Here is a 23284-nt window from a genome sequence, read left to right on the forward strand (position 1 = left end):
GACTCTGGTCGGACCGGATAGACAATGGTTCAAGCAATACAAAAAACATTCTATTAGCTCATGGAAGAGCTTCTCCGCTAACTTCAAGAGGGCGTTCCGGGCTTCCCAAGCAGCTCATATCAAGGCAGACTCCCTTGCAAACGTAAACCATTAGCCTGGGGAACCTTTGAAAGCTTATTTGAGTAGGTTTGCCAATATTGTTGTGCGAGCTAGAGACGCAGATGAAAGCTCTAGGCTTATGGTGATGAGAACAGGAATTCTTGTTGGAGGCAACCTATGGAAAGAAATCTAGAGAAAGGGCGTCAGCATCGTGGACGAGTTCCTGAACATGGCTCAAAGGTGGATCAACCTGGAAGAGGCGCGAGCTTCGGTCGCAGGAACCAGCCAAGTCCTTCCCCATCCCGTTGGAGAGGTAATGGACGTTGCAGCTACGACTCAAACTATTACCCAGAATAACCAAGGGGGAGGAAGAAAGAGGAAGGGAAGTGGCGAAGGCGACCATAATGGTTCAAAGAAGAATAAACCCGTGGAGCAGTTCAAACCAATCTATGCGATTTATGCCGACCTCACAGATACTAGAGAGCGCATCTTCCTGGAAAATTCTGCCCGCCTTCCGTGGAAGAAGCCAGAGCCTCTAAAAAATCAACGGGTGAAGGAGTCCTTTCAAAATTTTGTCGATTCCACAATGACATTGGCCATAACACCTATGACTGCAGGCATTTGAAGGATGAGATCGAGACGCTCATCAGGGCTGGGCCTCTGGCTCAGTATGCCCAGAATTGAATCACTCCTAATCACTTGTTGGGCAAAACATTCAATCAGCTCTAGAAGCCCCTACAAATCAGACCGGAGCCCAGGTGAATCAGGACACCCCTCCTCCGATAACAGGAGGAAAGATAACCACCATCTCTGGAGGCCCACATCTGGCAGGCACGAGCAAAAATTCCCAGAAGAGATATGTCAATGAGCTGAGGTCTCACAATGGAGCTGAGTTCGTCCCAGAGCAGCGTTTGTCTAAACAACAACGATTGGAGAAACAACCAATCCGTTTTACTGAAGAAGACGCTAGTCATGTCCAGTTCCCGCATAATGACCCTCTGGTCATAACCGTCCAGCTCACCAATCGGAGAGTTAGGCGGACACTGGTTGATAACGGGAGTTCTGTGAACCTGCTATTCAAGTCCACACTGGAGAAAATGGGATTGTCTGTGACCGAGCTGAAGGCAACCTCCATGATGCTGTATGGGTTTTTCGGTGAAGGTTCGACATCTATCAGAACGATCGAGTTAGTGATAACCTTGGGTGAAGGACCACGAACTGTTTCCAAGCTGCTCGAGTTTGTGGTCGTAGATTGTTCGACCGCTTACAATGCAATCTTGGGTAGGCCCACGCTGATGGCATTCGAAGCCATAACTTCTGTCTGCCACCTTGTGATCAAATTCCCTTCATCCACGGGAATATGTACTAACAGCTCGCTGCCAGGGAATGCTATAGCATTTCTATGAAGGGAAAATCACAACCCGGGTAGCAGACGATGGCCGTGCAGGATCGAGGTGAGGAATCCCAAGAAATCAGAGCTGATCCTGGGATGGAAGAACTTTAGCAAGTCAGTTGTAGGGGAACCACCCCGAGTGAGGATATTGATCCCCGAATAGGTGAAGATAGGTCCAAGCTCCAGGCTATTGAAGAACTCGAAGAAGTAGACATCGATCCCAAAGATGCTTCAAGGGTCGTTAAGCTCAGGAAAAATCTTGACGCCGAAAGAAAGGCGGAGCTGGTAACATTTTTACAAGAAAATCTAGATGTTTTTGCTTGGTCCCATGAAGACATGATAGGAATTAGCTCGAGTGTCATCATGCATACACTAAATTTGGACAAAAGCATGCCTGCGAAATCCCAGAAACAGAGGCGTCTGAGTACGACCCAAGCTGAAGCCCTGGAAGAAGAAGTAGCTCGGCTTTTGAAGTGCGGTTTTATTCGCGAGGCTAAATACCCGATCTGGGTCACCAACCCTGTCCTGGTCCCAAAGACAAATGGGAAATGGCGGACCTGCATCGATTTTTCCGATCTGAACAAAGCTTGTCCCAAGGATTGTTTCCCCTTGCCAAGAATTGACCAATTGGTGGATGCCACCGTGGGGCACGAGCTCATATCCTTCATGGACGCATACTCTGGATATAACCAGATCGCTATGAACCCCGTGGACCAAGAACATACTAGCTTCATGACTCCAACCAACGTGTATTGTTATAAAGTCATGCCCTTCGGACTGAAGAACGCTGAGGCGACCTACTAGAGATTGGTCAATAGAATGTTCGCTAATCAGATCGAGAAAAACATAGAATTGTATGTTGATGATATGCTAGTCAAGTCAAAGACTGCCGATAACCATGTCTCCGATCTGAAGGAATGTTTTGGGATTCTAAGGAAGTATAGTATGAGGTTAAACCCCCAGAAATGTACTTTCGGAGTGGCGTCGGGAAAATTTATGGGATTCATAGTCAACACCAGGGGGATAGAGGCGAACCCCGACAAAATCAGATCGCTGCTAGAAATGCCTTCGCCCAAGTCGCATAAAGATGTCCAAAGTCTGACAGGAAGAGTGGCAGCCCTTAATCGGTTTATTTCTAAGTCCACCGACAAGTGTTTGCCATTCTACAACCTACTCCAGGGTAACAAAAAGTTTGAATGGAATGATGAGTGCGAGTAGGCTTTCCTCGATCTAAAGACACATTTGGCCGAGCCAGGGAGCCCCTTTTCCTTTATTTAGCTGTGACGGAAAGTGCGGTCAGCGCCGTGCTGGTCCGGAAGGAGGACCGAGTTCAAAAGCCAGTATATTATATATGCAAAAGACTTCTCGGAGCAGAAAGCACGATGGAGGTCGAGATGGAGCGGAAAGTCCGAGCGTGGCAGAAAGCACGATGGAGGTCGAGATGATCGATATCAGGCTGACCTGGATGACTCCCATAATAGAGTATTTTATGACATGGAAATTTCCTGATGAGCGAAAAGACGCGAGGAGAATACTCTATCAAGCTCCAAGGTATACAATCATAGACGGGACGTTGTACCGACGTGGCCATTCCTTGCCTCTGCTACGGTGTGTTCTACCAGAGGAAGCCAAAACTATTTTCCAGGAAGTGCATGAAGGCTTCTGTGGGGATCACGCTGGGGGGCAAAACCTGGCCTTAAAGATATTAAGGCAGGGGTATTTTTGGCCCACGTTATCAAAGGACTCCATCTCCTATGTCCAAAAGTGTGACAAGTGCCAGCGATTTGCCACAGTTGCCAGAGCTCCACCAGTCGAGCTAAAAATGATATCATCCCCATGGCCATTCGCGGTGTGGGGAATCGATTCAATTGGAGCCCTGCCCACAGGAAAAGGAGGAGTTCGCTACGCAGTAGTGGCCATTGATTATTTCACAAAGTGGGAAAAAGCAGAGCCCTTGGCAACAATCACCTCAAAAAGGGTTCTCGACTTTGTAGTAAAAAATATTGTTTTCCAGTTCGGACTGCCAAAAAAGATTGTATCAGACAATGGAACTCAGTTCGATAGCGATCTCTTCACCGAATTTTGTGAAAGACACGGCATAGTTAAAAGCTTATCCTCGGTGGCCTACCCACAGGTCGAGGCTGTAAATAAAACTCTTAAAGAAAGTCTTAAGAAGAGGTTAGACGAGGCCAAGGGAGTCTGGCCTGAGCAGCTCCCGCAGGTCCTATGGGCGTATCGGACCTCTCACTGAAATTCTACGGGGCACAACCCGTTCTCCCTGACTTTCGGGAGTGAGGTCGTCCTTCCCGTTGAAATAAAGATAACCACGCATAGGCTCCAGACCTTCAGCCAGGAGCGGAATGACGAATTACTCAGCGCGTCCCTCAACCTAATTGGTGAAAAACGAGTAGATTCGCAGCTACGGCTCGCGCATTATCAGCAAAAAATCACTTGTTATTTTAATTCAAAGGTCAAGAAGCGTATCTTTGGTTTAGGCGACCTGGTACTCCAAAGGGTATTTTTAGCAGGCAAGGACCCCAAAGATGGTGCCTTGGGTCCGAGCTGGGAAGGACCCTATCAGATAGTGGAAGTCATACAGGAGGGAACTTTCAAATTGGCTCGACTTAATGGAGAAACAGTTCCACGAACCTAGAATGCTATGCACTTAAAAAAGTACTATCAATGATTGTACCACCTGTCAATGTAAGGCTCAATTATAAAAGCCTTGTAATTTAAGAAATAGAAGAGTCATTTTGTATTTTTTGTATCTTTATATGGTTTCATCTGCGGGTTAGTTCGGATAGTAGCGTTGGTCCAAAGTAACCCAGAAAGTTCACTTTTTGATTACTTGGGGGGCATATAAACCAAGTTCCGAAATTTAGAAGTTGGTAAAATTGATTAATCAGTGTTTTTTCTAAAAAACGCAAGGTGTCAATAAAACTAACACGAACTAAGTTTTAATTAAATATCTTGGATACGACCAGGTTCCGAAACTTAGAAGTTGGTAAAATTGATTGACCAGTGTTTTTTTCTAAAAAACGCGAGGTGTCAATCAAACTAACACGAACTAAGTTTTAATTAAATATCCTCGATACAACCAGATTCCAAAACTTAGAAGTTGGTAAAATTGATTAAGAAGTGTTTTTTCTAAAAAAACCTGAGGTGTCAATAAAACTAACACGAACTAAGTTTTAATTAAATATCCTGGATACGACCAGGTTCCGAAACTTAGAAGTTGGTAAAATTGATTGACTAGTGTTTTTTTCTAAAAAAACGCGAGGTGTCAATCAAACTAACATGAACTAAGTTTTAATTAAATATCCTGGGTACGACCAAGTTCCAAAACTTGGGAGTCGGGAAAAATTGATTAACCAGTGTTTTTTCTAAAAAACATGAGGTGTCAATAAAACTGACGCGAACTAAGTTTTAATATAAAACCCTGGATACAACCGGGTAAGTCATGAAGCATAAGAAGGAAATCAAGGAATAGATACTGAAATTATTGATAAATTGTCTCAAGGAAAATAACCTCGTATTGAGCGTTTACAAAATATATATATATATATATATAATAACATGTAAAATAAATGAAGACAAAAAACTAAGACCCTCCAAGCCGCTCTGAGGACGTCACCTCCTTGATCTCCTGCTCGCCAGCAGTAGAGGCCTCCTCGGTCTCAGACGGCAACTCTTGTTGAAGCCGAGCCTTGAACTTCTCGAGGTAGTGCCCCCATGCTTCGGGGGCCATAAAGGAGAAGTTGCTGTCTTGATTGAAGGCCCAGCAGTGGTACAACATGCTCTCCATGGAGGATGTCGAGGCCTTATTTTCCTCCTGAACAACAGCCTCGGCCTCCAGCTGTTTGGCCTTGGCCCCCGCGAGCTCGGCTTGAAGGGTAGCGGAGGCATCCTTTGCAGCCTACTCACCCTCTTGAGCTATGGTTAAGGTAGCCTTTGCAGCCAGCTCACCCTCTTGAGTCATGGTTAAGGTAGCCTTTGCAGCCTGATCGCCTGTTTGAGCCATCGTCAAGGCAGCCTTGGCGCTTTGTTCATCTTGTTGCGCGGCGATGAAGGCAGCTTGGGTCGCAGTCAGGGCAGCCTGAGCAGTCTGGAACTCGGCCTTAAGCTCGTTGTTCTAGGCCTTGGCCCGAGCTATGCTGCGATGTTGAGCCAAGACTGCCTGCAAAAAGCAAGGAAACAGTTAGGCACATACCAGGATAAATATAAAAAATAATATGTTGGGTCACGAAAAGTCAACTTACTTTGAGGTTCATCCCCAGAGCGGATTCCATAACATTCTCTGGGCTCCTCTCCTCGATCGCCCTTAGGTCCGTTGGCTTGGCCTTATAAAAATGCTCCACCGCGTGGTTCGTCGTCTCGTAGACAGTCCCCTGAAAAGTGTCTGGAATTTGCTCCAGATCCTGGGTGTTGACTGGGATGCGCACGGTGGTAGCAGGGACTATCTGAGCTGGGGAACCAGTTGGTGCTCCTTGATTCCGAGTAGGGGCTGAGGGAAATCGAGGAGGGAGTGCAGCCGGACCCCTCTTCTCCTGGGCTGCGGTGGATGGAGCTCCCGAGCTCGGGCCTTTCCCCTTGGCCGGGGATTTGGAAACACTCGCAGCCGGGGGACTCCTCACCTGAAAAAGAATGGGAAGCACATCAGTATGTGTACAAACTCATCAGTCTACATTGTGTATGCATGTGTAAGATATTAGAGTCCTACCCTCCGAGCTAGAGGAGGAGTTTATTGCCACGACCTCCGACCTCGGCACCATTACAGGAAAGGGAGAGCCTAGATCTACAATTTCTTGGATGAGGGGAAGTTCAGGCTCAGGTTCTAGCTCAGGTCTGGACTCCTCTACATATTGCCTAAGTCCAGGGGTGAGAATCCCCTGGCGCAGGGAGTCCCACGACCTAAGGCTGGTCTCATACTCTTCAAAAAGGGCTGACCTAAAAGATAGAGTGTTTTCTACGACTACGGTTCCTCTAGGACGGCCCATGTCGTACCTTACCACTAATTAATCCACACACTAAAGCAAGGTTGTGTTATAGGCAGGGTCTCTAGGGTGGCGATGTACGATCTGGTTGGGGTTAAACCTAACTAGCCTACGGTCGGCGGCAGCAGCCCTATCTAGATCCCTAAAGGGGTATGGGTTACCTTGGCCAGAGGGACCGGCTGCTGTTCCCGATAGAGCTTTGTCTGCGTCAGGGTTCTGAGCGGCCTCAGGAGCTCGCCTCTTTCACACGAGCAGCACCTCGGCCTCTTCTTGCTCTTCACTATCATCGGCAGCAGCGTCTCCCTATGGAATGGGCACTGGCTCGCGGGCTATCGTGAAATTAGCTCGCGTCCTCTCAAGGCCAAAGTCTGGCCTTCATAAATTAATTTACACGCTAGTATCGTGTCATCAAACACGAGCTGGTAGTAATCCTTCTCGCTGGGCGGAAGCCCTACCAAGGTATCGTATTGACCCCCAAGGGTCACTGATTTGGCCGTTCTTGCAAAAATGGCTACACGAAGATACTCTAGTCAGCATAAACGCGAGAAAATCAAGTATGGAAAGAATAATTCTCCGAGCTAAGAAAGGAAATGAGACTAACGAGGACGGTTGAAGTACCAAAGCTTGCAGTTGCGAAACCCATTCGACATAAAGAACTGATCTTTAAAGTCATTGGGTAGCTCGATGACTGCGGGTGAGTTCAGGAAGCGGGTCAGACAGTAGAACCCGTCGCCTCATCCCCGTTGGTCTGGGCTAGCCTTGAGGCAGAAGAAATACAAGATATCTGCAGGGGTGGGGACATCCCACCTCTGCTTTAGGAAGAGGTACTTCAGCCCCGTTAGCAGTCAGTATGAGTTTGGGGGGAGCTGGAATGGCGCCAACTTCACGTAGTTGAGGAAGTCAGCGAAGTACTGATCGAGGGGGAGGAAGGCCCCAACCTTTAGGTGCTCATCGCTCCAGGCCGTGAAATCGTCCTAGAGTGGTGCATAGCTCCTCTCCCCCTCGAAGGGAGGTCGGGCGATGAGAACGCCCTTCCCAACCTCGATGTTGTGGGACAACACGATCTTGTTGACCCTTCCTTGGGTCGTTATTTTGGAGACTATCCTCTCGGCCTCAAAAAATGCGTCAGGTCTGACCGCGACCTCCTTTTCCACCACGGGGCCGAATTGAGGAATGGGGGAATCAGGGACGACCTCCCTTCCCTTGTGGATTTGCTGGGACGACGAGCCAACGACGTTCTTTTTGGGCGCGCTTTTCTTGGGTGCCATTAGCTCGCCTATCGAACAAGAATGATGGAACTTTTAGTGGGCGACGTAGAAGTTTTATACAGGCAAGAAATAACAAAGAAAGGCTAAGGATTCTAACACACGAGTTGATTCAACCTCAGCCCGCGATATGGTGCCACACGCTACCTATGCTACGCGCCTAGGTTTCCCAGCAGGCCCTTGGAATTTAGGAATCCGTATGTCAGAAAATCAGGCCACTATCCTACTTGGGGAGCGGTTTAGAGCAAAACTGCCCAAGAAGCGTAGCCCCTAAGCAGCCTAATGTTGAACCATAAAAACCTTTCATCTTCTACATGCCGAATAGGTATTTTCTAAAAATTACCCAAGAATTACCCAAAGATTTACCCAGTTTATGAACATCACAATCCTAGATATATTTTAGGACCTACTCAATAAACCTAAACCGAAACCTATGTACCAAAAATGTGTGGGAACAACCTAATGCTAGTGACGGTGAAGTGCATATTAGCATTATACACACAAAAACCAGTAAAAGAAAAGTTCTAGTAAAACAGAAAACTTACAGTGTGTTCTTCGAAGAATGGAATGAGCAATGTAGAAGGAGAGTTCTTGAAAAAGTCCTTGGTGACTGAGTTTCCGAAGGTTTCGGTGGCAGATGTATGGGATTTCATGAGAAAAAGAAGAAGGGTTTTTGAAGTTCGGAAGAGAGAAAACTAGGAAAACTTTCAAATGAGAGGTGATGAACACTGAAAATTTCCAGCCCTGTTTATACATAATAAGCATAAAGAAACATGGACCGTTCGATCAAGCTAATGCGGGATACGAGGGTCGTGTTTCGAAAGATTAAACGGTGACAAAAAAGGTGGCCATGCCATTTAATGCAATCCTCGAAACCCAAACAGACGCCAATCGCGGTGTTCCACGTGTCCAGTACTCAAGTAATGAACAAACATGGATAATCACAACAGAAGTTTAAAAGTCCCCACCGTGTCAGTCAGAGGATGACGTCATAAGACACGGGCAGGGACTTGGAGGGCAAATGTACACCCTGATATTCAGCCCATGTCTTTTATGCAGCTCGAGTACAGCTGGCTAACTAAGAACAATACTAAGGGACCCACAAGTTGATATTTCCTCTGCGAAGGCAGTGCAATTCCCCAGGTAATAACATGAGCTGAGGAATACGAAGCATTATGGCACGAGTTGGAGATGGATATAAAATACAACATCCTGGGCACGAGCTGACGTTATATTCAGGTCGTAGTACTCTGACAACCTGCCATGTCCAAGAGTTTATTAAGCTGGATATGTTATATATAAACGTGCGTGATCAAGCATCACATGTCCATTTATCCCAAAATTCTCAGACACATAATATAAACGTGTGTGATCAGACATCACATGCCCGATTATGCCAGACGATCCATGATCAATTTTACCGAATGATTAGACCATACCTTAATATATATTGTAATAATTATTTGTACAAGACAGGTCACAAATAATGATGGGTATGCACGTGATGTCCCCTACACCTATCCTGGGATGGTTCTTCAATAAATACCAAGACATTGGATAGAGAAAGGGGGGGGGGGGGGGTTATGTGTAATGCAAATACTCTGTCAAAATATAGAAAGATATACAGTAATAATATCGACTCGTGGACTAGGGGGCTTTAGCCTCCGAATCACGTAAAAAAGGAACGAGTGTTCTTACTATATCATTCTAAGCATCCTTAAGAGTTATTATTCTTATTATGGTTTATCCTTAAGCACTAGTTTATTCCAGCTAATTACGTAATACACTGTTGGCGAAAAACTACATCAACAAAACTCAAAAACCAGAATAACCAGAACAAAAATAATACATCACAAACAACATAAACCATAATATGATTAATAACATACAATAAACCATAAACCATTAACATTAATAATCAGATTTTTTTTTCAAAAGTTTCATACTCTACTAAAAAAAGTTAAAATAACATACTCACATTTTCAACAATAACTTACACTAACTATTACCATTTTACAAAAAATATTCATAACACACAATAATAACAATTAAACTTAACCACTGATTTTATTAATTATTAAATATTTTAATATTATATTATAATTTTAATTTTAAATAAGTTTTTTAAAATATTAAAAATTATTAATAAACATAAAAATTAAAAAAATTAACTAATAAATAATAAAAAAATTACAATAGGAGGGCGGCGGTGGGGCGATAGCAGTCCTTGGAGTGGTAGTGGTGGAGCGGCAATGGGGTGGAGTAGCGCACTGTCAACACGAAAAAAAGTTAGAAAAAAACAGAGAAATAAAAGGGGCTTATCGGAGGGGGCTCGAAGGTAGGGCAGTTTTAGCTCAGAGTAGGGGTTTGGAGGTGCGGCAGTGGCTCGGGCTCAGGGCGGGGAGGACAGAGAGAGATGGGTAGATAGAATAAGAGAGAGGGGCGGAGAGGGAATAAGGAGATGGGTGGTGGTGGTTTAATAGTTTAGATTTGTTAATTAGTTTTAATTTTCTTTTTTCATATTAATTTTTATATTATTTTAATATTTTAAATTCATTTTTAATTTCAAAATCAATTAAAATAAATTTTAAATATATTTATGAGCTGGACCAATCACGAAGTGGCATGTATTTGTCTAATCAGCACCTAACAGAGTGTAACGGAGAGAGACTGACATAATTACTATTTTGTTGACTTTGGGTACTTTACCCGCTACAAAAAAGATTGGGCCTATGCCGGTTACAAACCTCAAACATTGACTACTTTTGCAGTAAATATCCCCAACAATAATTACAAACCACAAGAGTTTATCTACTCACACAATCAATACAGTCACTATTAATTCTTGTTAGTTATAAGAAAACACTAGTGGTATGATCGACCATTCCTTTATTGGTCACAAAATGAATAATTATTTAACGTTCAAACAAACTTCAATACAATTTTATATATCAATAATGAAACATACATATATATTATCAAAATAACAATACTCACGGGTAACACTGATAATGCTCATTTAGAGCAAGATTGTATATATTCATAAACTTGTGTGTAATCAAACAGTTTATTAGACCTATGATAACAAAAAAAAACTTAAATAAACGATAACTGTATGGTTAGATAAGCATAATCAATAATGATCACAACACTTTTACCCTAATAATTGATAATTACAAAATCCATTAGTATTGTCGTTAATCTTATAACAATCTAACAACATTATACCTTTAATGCGCTATAGAAAATTTAAATGTTATTTTTACAAATCACTATTGCTTTTTTGGGCTTAAGACTTGTGCACTCATAATTATATCTTTCTAATGATACTGCCTTTTTAAGTGAAGTGTGCACCTCTCCCTTAGGACAAAAATTTTTAGTAGAATTTCTTATATAAGTACAAATATATAAAATGATATATTTGCTTGATGAATTGTATAATCAATATTTATGTTGAATTTTTGTAATTGTTTTTAGTTGATGAACTATTTGGCTAGTTATGTAATTTAAATAATGTTGGATTAGTATAGTTTAAGATAACTTAGAATTTGTGATTAAGACTTCACTAAGTCCACTACTTTATCACCTTCAAAATTAATGCCTAGAGATATAACCAATGGATGGAACTGATTTAACAATTAAAATTATTTGGGTTGAATGGGTTGAGTAAATTATTGGATTCCAAGTGAGGAATACCTTTTTTTTTTGTTTTTGCTAGAAGGGAGGAATACCTAGTGACAAGCAAGCATCAAGAAAAAGATTAGGTCAACATAATTTAAGGAAGTAGAGGACAATACTTCATAAAAGATATAAGCCCCGTGAATTTGAAAGAATAAAATGATAATAAAAGTACACATGTACAAGATAACTTGAAGTTTGTAATGACAGAGCTAGACTTACCAAATATCAAAAGATAACGACAACAAATTGAAACAACAGACTCATCAGTCTGCAAGGGGTCTAATAACCTCTAAACCAGATAATTTCTCAAAATACTTTTCACAATCATTCAATAATAAATGACTGCGAATGTTAAAAAACTCAAGTTGAGTGCAGCAGGACAATATCTTCAGTAGACCTTCATCACCAATGTGCATATTTGAAATTTCTAAGTGCTTCAGCTTTGGCATTGTGGATGTTATGGCAAACGCTTGCTCGTCCAAAGGGGATTTCAATTCATCAACAATATTGCTAGCTCATCTTCATTTTAAACCACACCAGATGCTTACAATGATACCTAATTTCCCCAATAGCAGAGGGTTCTATATTACGAAGGTTGAAGCTTATATATCCAAATGAGTAACTGTGGAGAGCAACTTAGCATCATTTCTATAGTTGAAGTACTTAGATTACTACATGGCACCATCAATGTCCGAACAGAGAAGTTTTGGATTTGTAGGGATAATAACACTTAGCTCAAATTGGAGACTGAGAGTGTATTTCATTATATAGAAAAATTACAAAACAATGAGAGCAAATGAGCTCAATACACGTGTATATGGGAAAAACAAAATATCCTAATAGAATTATTCCTTATTACAACTGTGATGGCACTATGGAATATCCAGGAATAATCATTTGGTGATTATACTCTACAGTGTAGGTGTAGGTGGGCTCTCGATACTGTTGGTGTCATTTGGTCTGCTGCATTCTTGAGTCTTGACATCCCATGTTAAACACAAGGGTGAAGGTTTTACACCAAGTTTGGATATCATCAATCCGAAAACTGAATGTAACAACTCTTTTGTTAAGCAGTCAGCTAACTGATCTGCTGATGGTATATACCGAACTTCCAGCTCCTTTCTTAGGACTTTATCTCTCACGAAATGCACATCAATTTTGATGTGTTTGGTTCAAGCGTGATACATGGGATTAAAGGCCAGGTCTCCAGCATTGATATTGTCACACCAGGTGATGGACTTTGCAGCCAGAGGAAACTTCAGCTCCTTAAGTAACAAATCTATCCACGTTATTTCTGCAGCAACATGAGCCAAACCTAGATATTCAGATTCAGTATTGGATCTTAACACCACAGGCCGTTTCTTTGATGATCACAGTACGAGTGAATCGCCAAAATTGACACAATAGACACCAATTGATTTGTGGTCTTTGTGACAACATGCCCAATCCGTATTCGAGTAGCCTGTAAGAGACAACCTGTCACTAGGGACAATATGCAAGCCATAGTTAACAGTCCCCTTTAAATATCTTAGAACCTGTTTTGCTCCACTCCAATGTGTTGTTGAAGGTGCTTGAAGAAATTGGCTGAGCTTGTTGACTGTGTAAGCAATATAAAGCTGTGTATAGCATAGATATTGCAAGGCTCCCATTACACGTCTATAAAAAGTTGGATTCATCATCTTCTCACCATCATTAATAGACACAGGTTTCCCTGAAACCATTGGAGTTGGACAAGGTTTCACATTCTTCATATCATGCTTGTGCAACAACTCTTCAATATACTTGGACTGTGTCAAGTAAATACCCATCTCATCTCTAAACACTTCAATCCCGAGGAAGTAATGAAGAGGACCAAGGTCCTTAAGTGAGAAACTCTTGTTCAGGGCTGAAACAAAGCCATTTAACTGGCTAGTATTATTCCCAGTCACTATGATGTCGTCAATGTATATGAGAAGAAGAAGAACCATGTTGCCTTTGTGAAGATAAAAGAGGGAGTGATTGGCTTTTGAGTTGATGAAGTTCCAACTCAATAGAGTGTCTCTCAAACGTTCAAACCAAGCCCTCGGTGCTTGCTTGAGTCCATACAAGGACTTGTGTAGTTTATAGCATGATAAGGCTTGCTCTTGTATTTAAAATCTTGAGGTTGTACCATGTACACATCTTCCTTAAGGTAATCATTAAGGAACACATGATTGATGTCAAGCTGTCGAATTGGCCAATTCACACAACAATAGTAAGGAAAACTTTGACAGTTGAGGATTTGACAACGGGATTGAAAGTCTCACCAAAATCTATGCCTGCCCGTTGATGAAAACCCTTAGCAACAAGATGTGCTTTGAAGTGCTGAAAAGAGCCATTCGAGTTCTTCTTCACTTTAAATACCCACTTATTTGCCACAAGATTATACTAAGAATAGTAGGGAGCAAGTGGCCATTTCCCATTAGCTTGGAGAGCTTGTAGTTCCTCTTGCATTGCATTTTTCCAGCCCTCAATTTCAAGAGCATCTTCAATCGAGGAAGGTTCCTCACTAACGAACTACCATTAAGCTTGATTCAAGTACACCTTGGGCTTATAGATCCCGTCCTTAGCCCATGTGATCATTGGATGAGAGGGTGCTAGAACAACCTTTTGAGAGGGAATGGGTGGAGAGGAAGGGGAGCTGCTGGAAACAGCAGTGGTAGCCAAGTCTGTAGGAGCACGAGAGGGACTAGAAACAAGGTTATTATCAAGAGTCTCAACATGTGAAGCGGAGTGCCCAGTTTGACTTACCTCATCATTGTGATGTGAAGAACAGACCGATGAGGCAGGTCCTACTGCAAAGGACCCGTGAGATGGAGGATGACCTAGAGTGTTTGACGAGTGCGGCACAGTAGTGTTTGAGGCTGTAGGATTTTGGAACTAGGCCATAGGTGTGTGTGTGAATTCTTGGGCTGGTTTGAAGGTGTTGAGAAAACCTGCTTTGAAGGGAAAGTCACTTCCATTGAAAGTGACATTATGAGATATGAAAACACGACCAGTAGAGCTTAGGCATTTATAGCCTTTGAAGAAGTCGATGTAGCCTAGATTGACACATTTAGGAGTACAAAAATTGAACTTTTGTTCTTGGTAGGGTCTCAAACATGGAAAACAGACAGTACCAAAGACACGCAAGAGTGAGTAAACTATTTTTTGTGAAAAAGGACCTGGAAATGAGACTTGTGCTTAAGCACAGGAGTTGGTAAACAATTGATTAGATAGACCAAAATCTGAAAAGAATCTACCCAATATTTGAGTGGCATACCAGCTCGTGCTAAGAGAGTGAGTCCCATCTCCACAATGTGGCGATGTTTTCGCTCAACTCGCCCATTTTGAGCAGATGTGTGAGGACAGGAGTGTTGGAGAAGTATTCCATGCTCCTTGACAATGTTAGAAAAAGATTGATACTCTCCCCCCAATCACACCTAATGGTTTTAATCTTTCTGTCTAATTTGTTTTCAACCAATGCCTTAAACTGAATAAATGTTTGAAGAGCATCAGACTTGAACTTGAGTGGGTAGAGCCAGGTATAGCGGCTGAAATCATCCACAAAGTGGATGTAGAGCCTGTAATTGGCATTTGGCATAACGGGTGCTGGCCCCCAAAGGTCAGTATGAATTAATTGAAGGATATTTTTAGCTTTGCTATTAGACAAAGAGAAAGGAAGAGAGTGCGATTTTCCATGCTAACAAGCATCACAAAAATGTACTTCTTCATTTCTTGAAAAGGTTACATTAGTGTCAGCTAGAACTTGTTTCAAAATTCTAGTGGAGGGGTGACCTAGACGCATATGCCACACACTATTCTTGGAATTTAAAGATTCATCAGCAGTAAAGGGGCTTGAAGAAGCAACAGATTTTGAAGAAGCACATGTATTGGTATGGAGTTGGTAGATGCCATCCTTAAGGGTCTCTTGAAGTAGCATCCTCCTTGTGGTTTTGTCCTTCACAAAAAAACAATTAGATTCAAATTTAATCAAAACATTATTATTAGTTGCAAGTCTTGACACACTAATCAAGTTTTTTGTAATTTTAGGGGCATGGAGCAAGTCTTTAAGGATAAGAGAAGCATCAGATTTTGTGTGTAAAAGACTTGTTCCAAAATGAGAGATAGATATAGTGTTACCATCTCCCATAATTAATCTTTCCTTACCACCATAAGGAGCTTGCTGGCTCAAGTTGTTCACATCAGAAGTGAGATGGTTAGAGGCCTCACCATCCGTATACCTAGCATCGGAATCGACAACTTCTGGTGAGGCAATATAGGAAAAATGTTTATGAGTTTGAGTTGGATTGGTTCCCATATATGCTTCACCATATCGGTTGTAATAATAAGCAGCCGTGTAACGACCTAAAAATGCTAACAGGGTTTAGTGCCTTAATTACATGTAATGCCCTAATGTCTCATAGATTATCGAGAACACATCGTTGTATCATAAACATAAATATTGCTCTTTTATTGAATACAAACTTGAAAATAAATACATGGATCCATGGTTTTACAAAAATAAAATAACTGTCTTTAACATAAAAATGAGCGACATTTAAATAACACTTTTAAATAACATGCATCAATAAAAAAAATAGGCTCGCTTGATCTTCCTCGACTATATGGTCCCCACGAGTACATCATGAAGCTCCTAGGTCCCACTCCCACTGGCCTTTCTATCATTAATTGCTTGAAATAACAACATCATAAGGAGTGAGCTTCTAATCCCAGTAAGGAAAATACAAACAAAAGTTAGTCATCTAATCATATAATCAAACACATCATAAATTTCACAAAAGTCATACCAAAACTTATTAATACTAATCATACAACAATAAACCCTAGGTCATATCATAACCTAAATCATATCATAAATCATAATCTAAGTCATAGCCATAAATCATAAGTCATAGATCATAAATAATAGATCATAAGTCATAAGTCATAATCATAACTATTGGTCATAGGTCATAAATCATAATCATAACTGTAGATCATAATAACAAGTCAGATATAATAAAAAGAGAAGCATTTATACAAGGGTGACAATTAAGCCCCGGACAAAAGTTCGTCATACATCGGACATCACTTAGGTCTGTCATAAAGTTTTGGCAACCGAGCCAACTAGATATAAGTCTGTCATACATTATTGGACACCTTAGGTCCAGACACACTTACCCCTTTATTGTACCTGAAATGTTAGGTCATACAAACATAAACTAGATCATAAACTACACAAACTAGGTCATAATACTAAACTACCTAATTTTCCTTACCAAAAACTGAAATATTGGAGGCAAGAGCGGGATTGAAACTCCTATAACCAGACATAAGAAACCATAAGTCCTCTAGAGAAAAAATATGAATAGAAAATCTAAACCATCAAGATAGTAACTTACCGAAGACCTTTAGTTTCAAGAAACTCAAACACCTAACCAAAAGTCATTATTACGAATTAGTATTTGAAGAAAAGGAAAGAATAAGAAAAAATGGAAATGGACTAAACCTGAAGATGAACGGTACCTTAGATAGCTTAGAACTTCGATCTATACCTCAAACACCGAAATCTCACAAAAAATTACTTCCCAAGTGTTTATAAAAGCTTTAGATTTGAAAGCTTTAACCCCAAAACCCTAGTGTTTCTTTCTAGAATGAACTTAGCAGCTTGGAGGCTCTGAACTGTGCTTCAATGATGAATAGAATGGCTGAGTGAAGGGTCCTATTTATAGAGTTCAAGGAGTGAAACTAACTCCTTTTAAAATGAATAAATAAATTATTAAAAAATTGAATAAAGTTGAATTATCTGTTCAACAGATGCCCAGAACTCAGTCAAAGACGTTCAGAAACGAGTCAAAGTTGTTGAGGGTTGTTTCTAGTTCAGAATTCTATGAAAATTAAAAAATGACTACTGGAGCCAATATATCACCTAGGGTAGGCGATATATCGCCCCTACCTATGCCCCGAGGGTCTTTGGTTTCGTTCGTGCGAAGTCGACGTGTTTTCCGTATCAATCATAGGCGACATATCAGCCCCTATAGCTGCGATATATGGGCATACACTAATATTTCAAACACGTTTTTGCACACTTTCATCATACTTGAATTTATTTAAACCACTTTGACTGAGTAAAATGTGATCCTAACAACTGATGAAAGGTTCTAGACTTTCCTAAACTTATCCATGAATATTTTTATTCATCAAAAACCTTAAATCCTTAATAATCATACATGTGACAAGTGTCACGTTCTTAATTATTCTATCTAAACCTTAAGTTATAATAAATAATATTTCTAGGACCAGCTATATTAATAAAAAATTATGTTAAAATTAATATTTCTAAGCCATAGGTTAAACTTATAAAATCCATAACTATTTCTATGAGTTTCCAACTAAATCTCGGCTTTGACCAATATCCACGAAAACTAAAATTCTACAGCTACTACCACTACTATCTAGCTAAGTAAAATTCCGGGATGCTACAATTCTCCCCTACGTAAAATAATTTCATCCTCGAAATTTACTTACAAAAAATCTCGGGATACCGCTCCCTCATATATTCCTCCAATTCCCATGTGGCCTCTCTTTCTGTGTTATTGCTCCACAAGATTTTAACCATAGGGACACTTTTGGACCTTAACTCCTTAGTTCCCCGCCATACTGGCCGTTCTTCATAATTGAAATCTTGTTTAACTCAAGAGCCTCATAATTGAGCACATGGGATGGATCTGATATGTATGTTCTCAACATCGATACATGAAAAACGTTATGCGTTTAAGCTAATGATGGCGATAAAGCCAACCGATATGCTACGTGCCTTACTTTGTCCAATATCTCAAAAGGACCTATAAACCTCGGGCTTAACTTTCCTTTCTTTCTGAAACGCATAATCCCCTTCATCAGAGAAACCTTGAGAAAAACTTGATCGCCTACTGAAAACTCAACAGTCCGTCTCTTAGCATTGACATAGCTCTTTTGGCAACTTTGAGCGACAATCATTCGCTGTCTTTTCTTTTCTACTACCTCACTTGCTTCTCTTACAGCCTCGGGTCCTAAATATCGTCTTTCACCAACCTCATCCCAATGAAGTGGTGATCGAAATTTCCATCCATATAGCATCTCATAAGGGGCCATGCCTATCATTGTCTGATAATTGTTGTTGTAAGAGAATTCTATCAATGGAAGATACTTGCTCCATGATCCTGAGAAATCTAACGCACATGCCCTCAACATATCTTCTAATATCAGAGACTAGTTTCTTTGGAACTCCATGTAGTCTCACTATCTCCGCCACGCAAAGCTCTGCGTACTGCTCAACATTATAAATTGTTCTTATCGGCAAGAAGTGAGCATATTTTGTGAGTCTATCTACTATTACCCAAACATAGTCACGTTGCTTGGTGGTCCTTGGTAATTGTAATGCTCCAAAATCCCTAATGAGGTTTAATGGTTGGATTAGTAGGCCAGAAGGGCCATAATTGATTTATTATGCCATTAAATGATTATATGCATGTGTTATGTGAATTATATTATAATATGATGATAAATGCATGCTGTGGGTCCACATTTCTTTATAAGGGCATTTTGGTAATTTGGCTTGTTGAGGGCATAATTGTATATTTTCATGCATGTGGTGGTTATTGATGAGGCCACATTATAATGTGGATTTGTTCGAGCTTTTCGGCATGAGACGATATTTTAATACAAGTTAGCGGTTTGGTCATAACGGGGTTGATTTCGGGGCTCGGGGTAATTTGATGATTGGTACATTACCGGGAGTTAAAGGGTAATGGGATATGATTTATTAGTATTTGAGAATATTGGAAGTAACGGGTATTGGAGGGCGTTAATTATGATTAACGAGATAGGGGAGAAAGGACGATTTTGCCCTTGGTGGCTGTTAAGGGTTTTATTTAAGCTTGGGGGCATTTTGGTCTTTTGACCTAAGGATATATATTACTTGAGAAGGTAGTAGAATTGAACCAAAATAGAGCATAGTTCCTTCTTCATCTGATCATCATTTCTCTTTCTTTTCTCTTTGAATTTTTGAGCTCCATTTGAGGAATCAAGCTAGGGAATTAAGCCTTGAGGGTCTAGAGTTGTGTTCCACCATTGAAGAGGGTTCCATACTGAGCTTGAGGTAGGTTTTTAACCATTAAAATTCTGGTTCTTGCTATGTTTTCCATTTGATTTTTAGCTGAAACTTTGATTTAGATAGTGAGAATTTATGGGAGTTTTTGGCAATGATTGATTGAGTTATGATGCCTAGGACTGTATGTTGGGTATTTGGGTTCATTTGGGAGTTTGAATGAAGTTTGGAATCAGGTTTTGAAGCTTGGAAATGGAGAAGTCGAAGGAGGGAAAAACCAGGGCTGAAAAACCCTGGTTGTAGCGCTACAACGCTATCCAGGGACAATCATCCCTGTCTGTAGCGCTATGGCGCTAGGGGGAAGCGCTACAATGCTACCCTGTTGTTCTTGATTCTTATTTTGGGCACTTTTGAGGTTTTTTGGCTCGCGGTTTCAATTCATAAGGCTCGGGATCGAATCTACTAACCGTTTGGGTACGATTCGGGGTCCCGGGAGTGAGGTTTAGGTCAAGAACCTTTTATTGATCATTTTCATTGATGGAAGTTATATTTTTTTATGACTGGTGACTGCTAAGGGACCAAATGATCGATCGTTCTCAAGGGTCATTCTTTTATTGTTTCTCGCTCGAACTAGAGGTAAGAAAACTGCACCCAGTATGTGACATGCATGGTTATTAATGAGGCATGTTGAGTGTTTTAAATGTGGACATTGATTGCATATTAAATGTTGAACAATCTTGCTTATTTGTGAATAGCACTGACCTATGAGTCAAGAATCGGCAATGGTGTCAGTATTGATTGTGAAGCTGTGACTTATTAGTCAAGTTCGGTAGTAGTACTGAGCACAGGTCGTATGGTATTGGCTTATGAGTCAAGAACGGTATTAGCATGTTTAACGCAAGCCGAAAAGATTAGATCTAATCGACATAAGCACTATTGTCATAAGCATGAAATGCTTGACCAACCTTAAGTTCGATGAACACAAAAGCGCTTGTCTAGCCTAAAGGGTAGTTACTTAGGGCCAGGGCCAGAAGGCCCAGGTGACTGCATCGTCACATGGCTAAGGGTGCAGAGCCCAAGTTAGTGACTCACTCATCAGTCACTTATCTGATTCAAGTTTGTGACTCCATAGTCACTCATCAGGTTTAAGTTGTGACTTACTCATTAGTCACTCTTCTGATTAGGGCTACACGCCCCAGCATGATTATTATAATCTCGGTACCATCTGATTAGGGCTACATGCCCCAGCATGATTATTAGAATCTTGAAGTGATATTCACTTATCTGTTTTGGGCTATAAGCCCCGTATGATTATCATAATCATCATTTGATATTGTATACATGCAGTAATGAGTTTTCTTGCTGAGCCTTGCTCATGGGTGCTATGTGGTGCAGGTAAGAGGAAAGAAAAACTCACCCAGCCTTAAGTGGAGAGCTTAGGTGGTGATGTGTACATACGCGGCCGCTTGACCACCACGACCAAGGTGTTTCTCAGAAGAACTAGGTGGTTAACCCTATTTTTGTCGTTTAGGTCGGCGGGTTGTAATTTTACACTCTAATGACCATTTTTTATTGTAAATAACTTGTAAACGTTTTTATGGGCCCATGTATAGTTTTATATTTTTAAATAAAATATATCAATTCCTTTTAATAGAATTTTTCACCATGGCCTATTAATAACACTTAGAAGCACGTTTATAACCTAATGACTCGTTTAGTGAGTTAGGCACTGTTTAAAGTTCACAGTAACAGCCTTGGAGTAACCAGGGGGTTACAGTAATCCCGTCACGAAGTCCATCGCTATATCTTCCCATTTTCATTCGGGAATTTCTAATGGTTGCAAAGTTCCAGCGGGTCTCTGATGTTTAGTCTTAACTTGTTGACATGCAAGGCATTTTGCTACAAATTCTGCTATGTCTTTCTTCATCCTCGCCCACCAGTACATTGTCTTAACATCGTTGTACATCTTGGTCGATCCCGGGTAAAGTGAATATGGAGTAGTGTGCGCTTCCTTCATAATACTTTCTCTTAATTCACCACTTTTGGGCACACATACTCGGTTTCTATATCGTAACATGGCTTCTTTTGTCAAGGAGAAATCATCATTTTCTGTGCTTTGTAATGATGCCTTCATCTTAAGAAGAAACTCGTCCTCTTGTTGTTTCTCCTTTATTTCCTCCATTAGAGTTGTCTTGATTGTGAGGTCAGTTAGTTGTCCAGTTATTAGCTCAATTCTGGACCTATTAATATCATCTTGTAAGTGTTGAGCTATCCCCTTAAGTGTTGACAAGCTCCCGTAACTCCGCCTACTAAGTGCGTCTACCACGACGTTAGCGTTTCCCAGATGATACAAGATCTCACAATCATAGTCCTTTACTAACTCCAGCCACCTCTGTTGCCTCATATTGAGCTCCTTCTACGTAAAGAAGTACTTTAGACTTTTGTGGTCCGTATAGATTTCGTACTTTTCTCCATACAGATAGTGCTTCCAAATCTTTAGAGCAAAAACCATCGCTGCTAATTCTAGGTCATGGGTTGGGTACCACTGCTCGTACTTCTTTAGCTGTCTCGAGGCATATGCGACCACTCTTTTGTCTTGCATCAAAACGCATCCAAGTCCCTGCTTCGACGCGTTGCAATACACTACAAACTTGCCCTTATCATTTGGGACGCATAGAACTAGGGTTGATATGAGCTTGTATTTTAACATTTGGAAGCTTTCTTCGCACTTCTCCATCCATACAAATTTATGTTTCTTTCTTGTTAAATTTGTTAAGGGTGTAGCTATTCTGGAGAACCCTTCAACAAATCGTCTATAGTATCCTGCCAATCCCAGAAAACTTCTCACCTCCGTGGCACTCTTGGGTTTGGGCCAGTCCTTCACTGCTTTGATCTTGGCTGGATCTACTTCCATGCCATTTTTAGACACAATGTGTCCTAGAAATGCCACCTTCTCGAGCCATAATTCACATTTCTTAAACTTAGTGTATAATTGATGACTTTTGAGTCGTCCCAACGTCAGTCGCAAGTGCTCTTCATGCTCGGATTTTGTCATTGAGTAGATCAATATGTCATCTATAAACACTATCACGAACTTATCCAGGTAGTCCTTAAATACTCGGTTCATGAGATCCATGAACACTGCACGCTGTTGGTGTGTATGTTAAGCCAAAAGCATCACCAGAAACTCATAGTGTTCATATCTAGTCCAAAAAGCCATCCTTGGGATATATTCTTCTCGTACTCTTAGCTAATGATACCTCGACCGCAAATCTATCTACCAGAATACCGTAGATCCTTGTAGTTGATAAAAAAGATCATCTATTCAAGGGAAATGGTATTTGTTCTTGATTATCACTTTATTTAGTTCTCGATAGTCGATGCACATCCTCATACTCCCATCCTTCTTCTTGAAAAAAAACATTGGTTCTCCCTAAGGCGAATAGCTTGGTCGAATGAATCCCTTGTCTAGAAGCTCCTGTAGTTATATATTTAAATCCTTTAACTTGGTAGGCGCCATTCTATAGGGAGCTTTCAAAATTGGTTCCGTCTATGGTGCCAATTCTATTTCAAACTCGATTTCCCTACTCAGAGGTAATCTCGACAGATCTTCTGGAAACACCTCGGGAAATTCTCATAAAATATGTACATCATTTGGTTCGAGCTGCGTCTCTTGTGTTTTTTCCACCATATAAGCTAGAAATGCTTGGAAACCGCTATTGATTAACCGTTGAGCTTTGAGAGCTGAGACTATCGATATGCA

Source organism: Humulus lupulus, chromosome 3 (genome assembly GCF_963169125.1).
Source record: "Humulus lupulus chromosome 3, drHumLupu1.1, whole genome shotgun sequence".
In the NCBI taxonomy this organism is placed as follows: domain Eukaryota; kingdom Viridiplantae; phylum Streptophyta; class Magnoliopsida; order Rosales; family Cannabaceae; genus Humulus; species Humulus lupulus.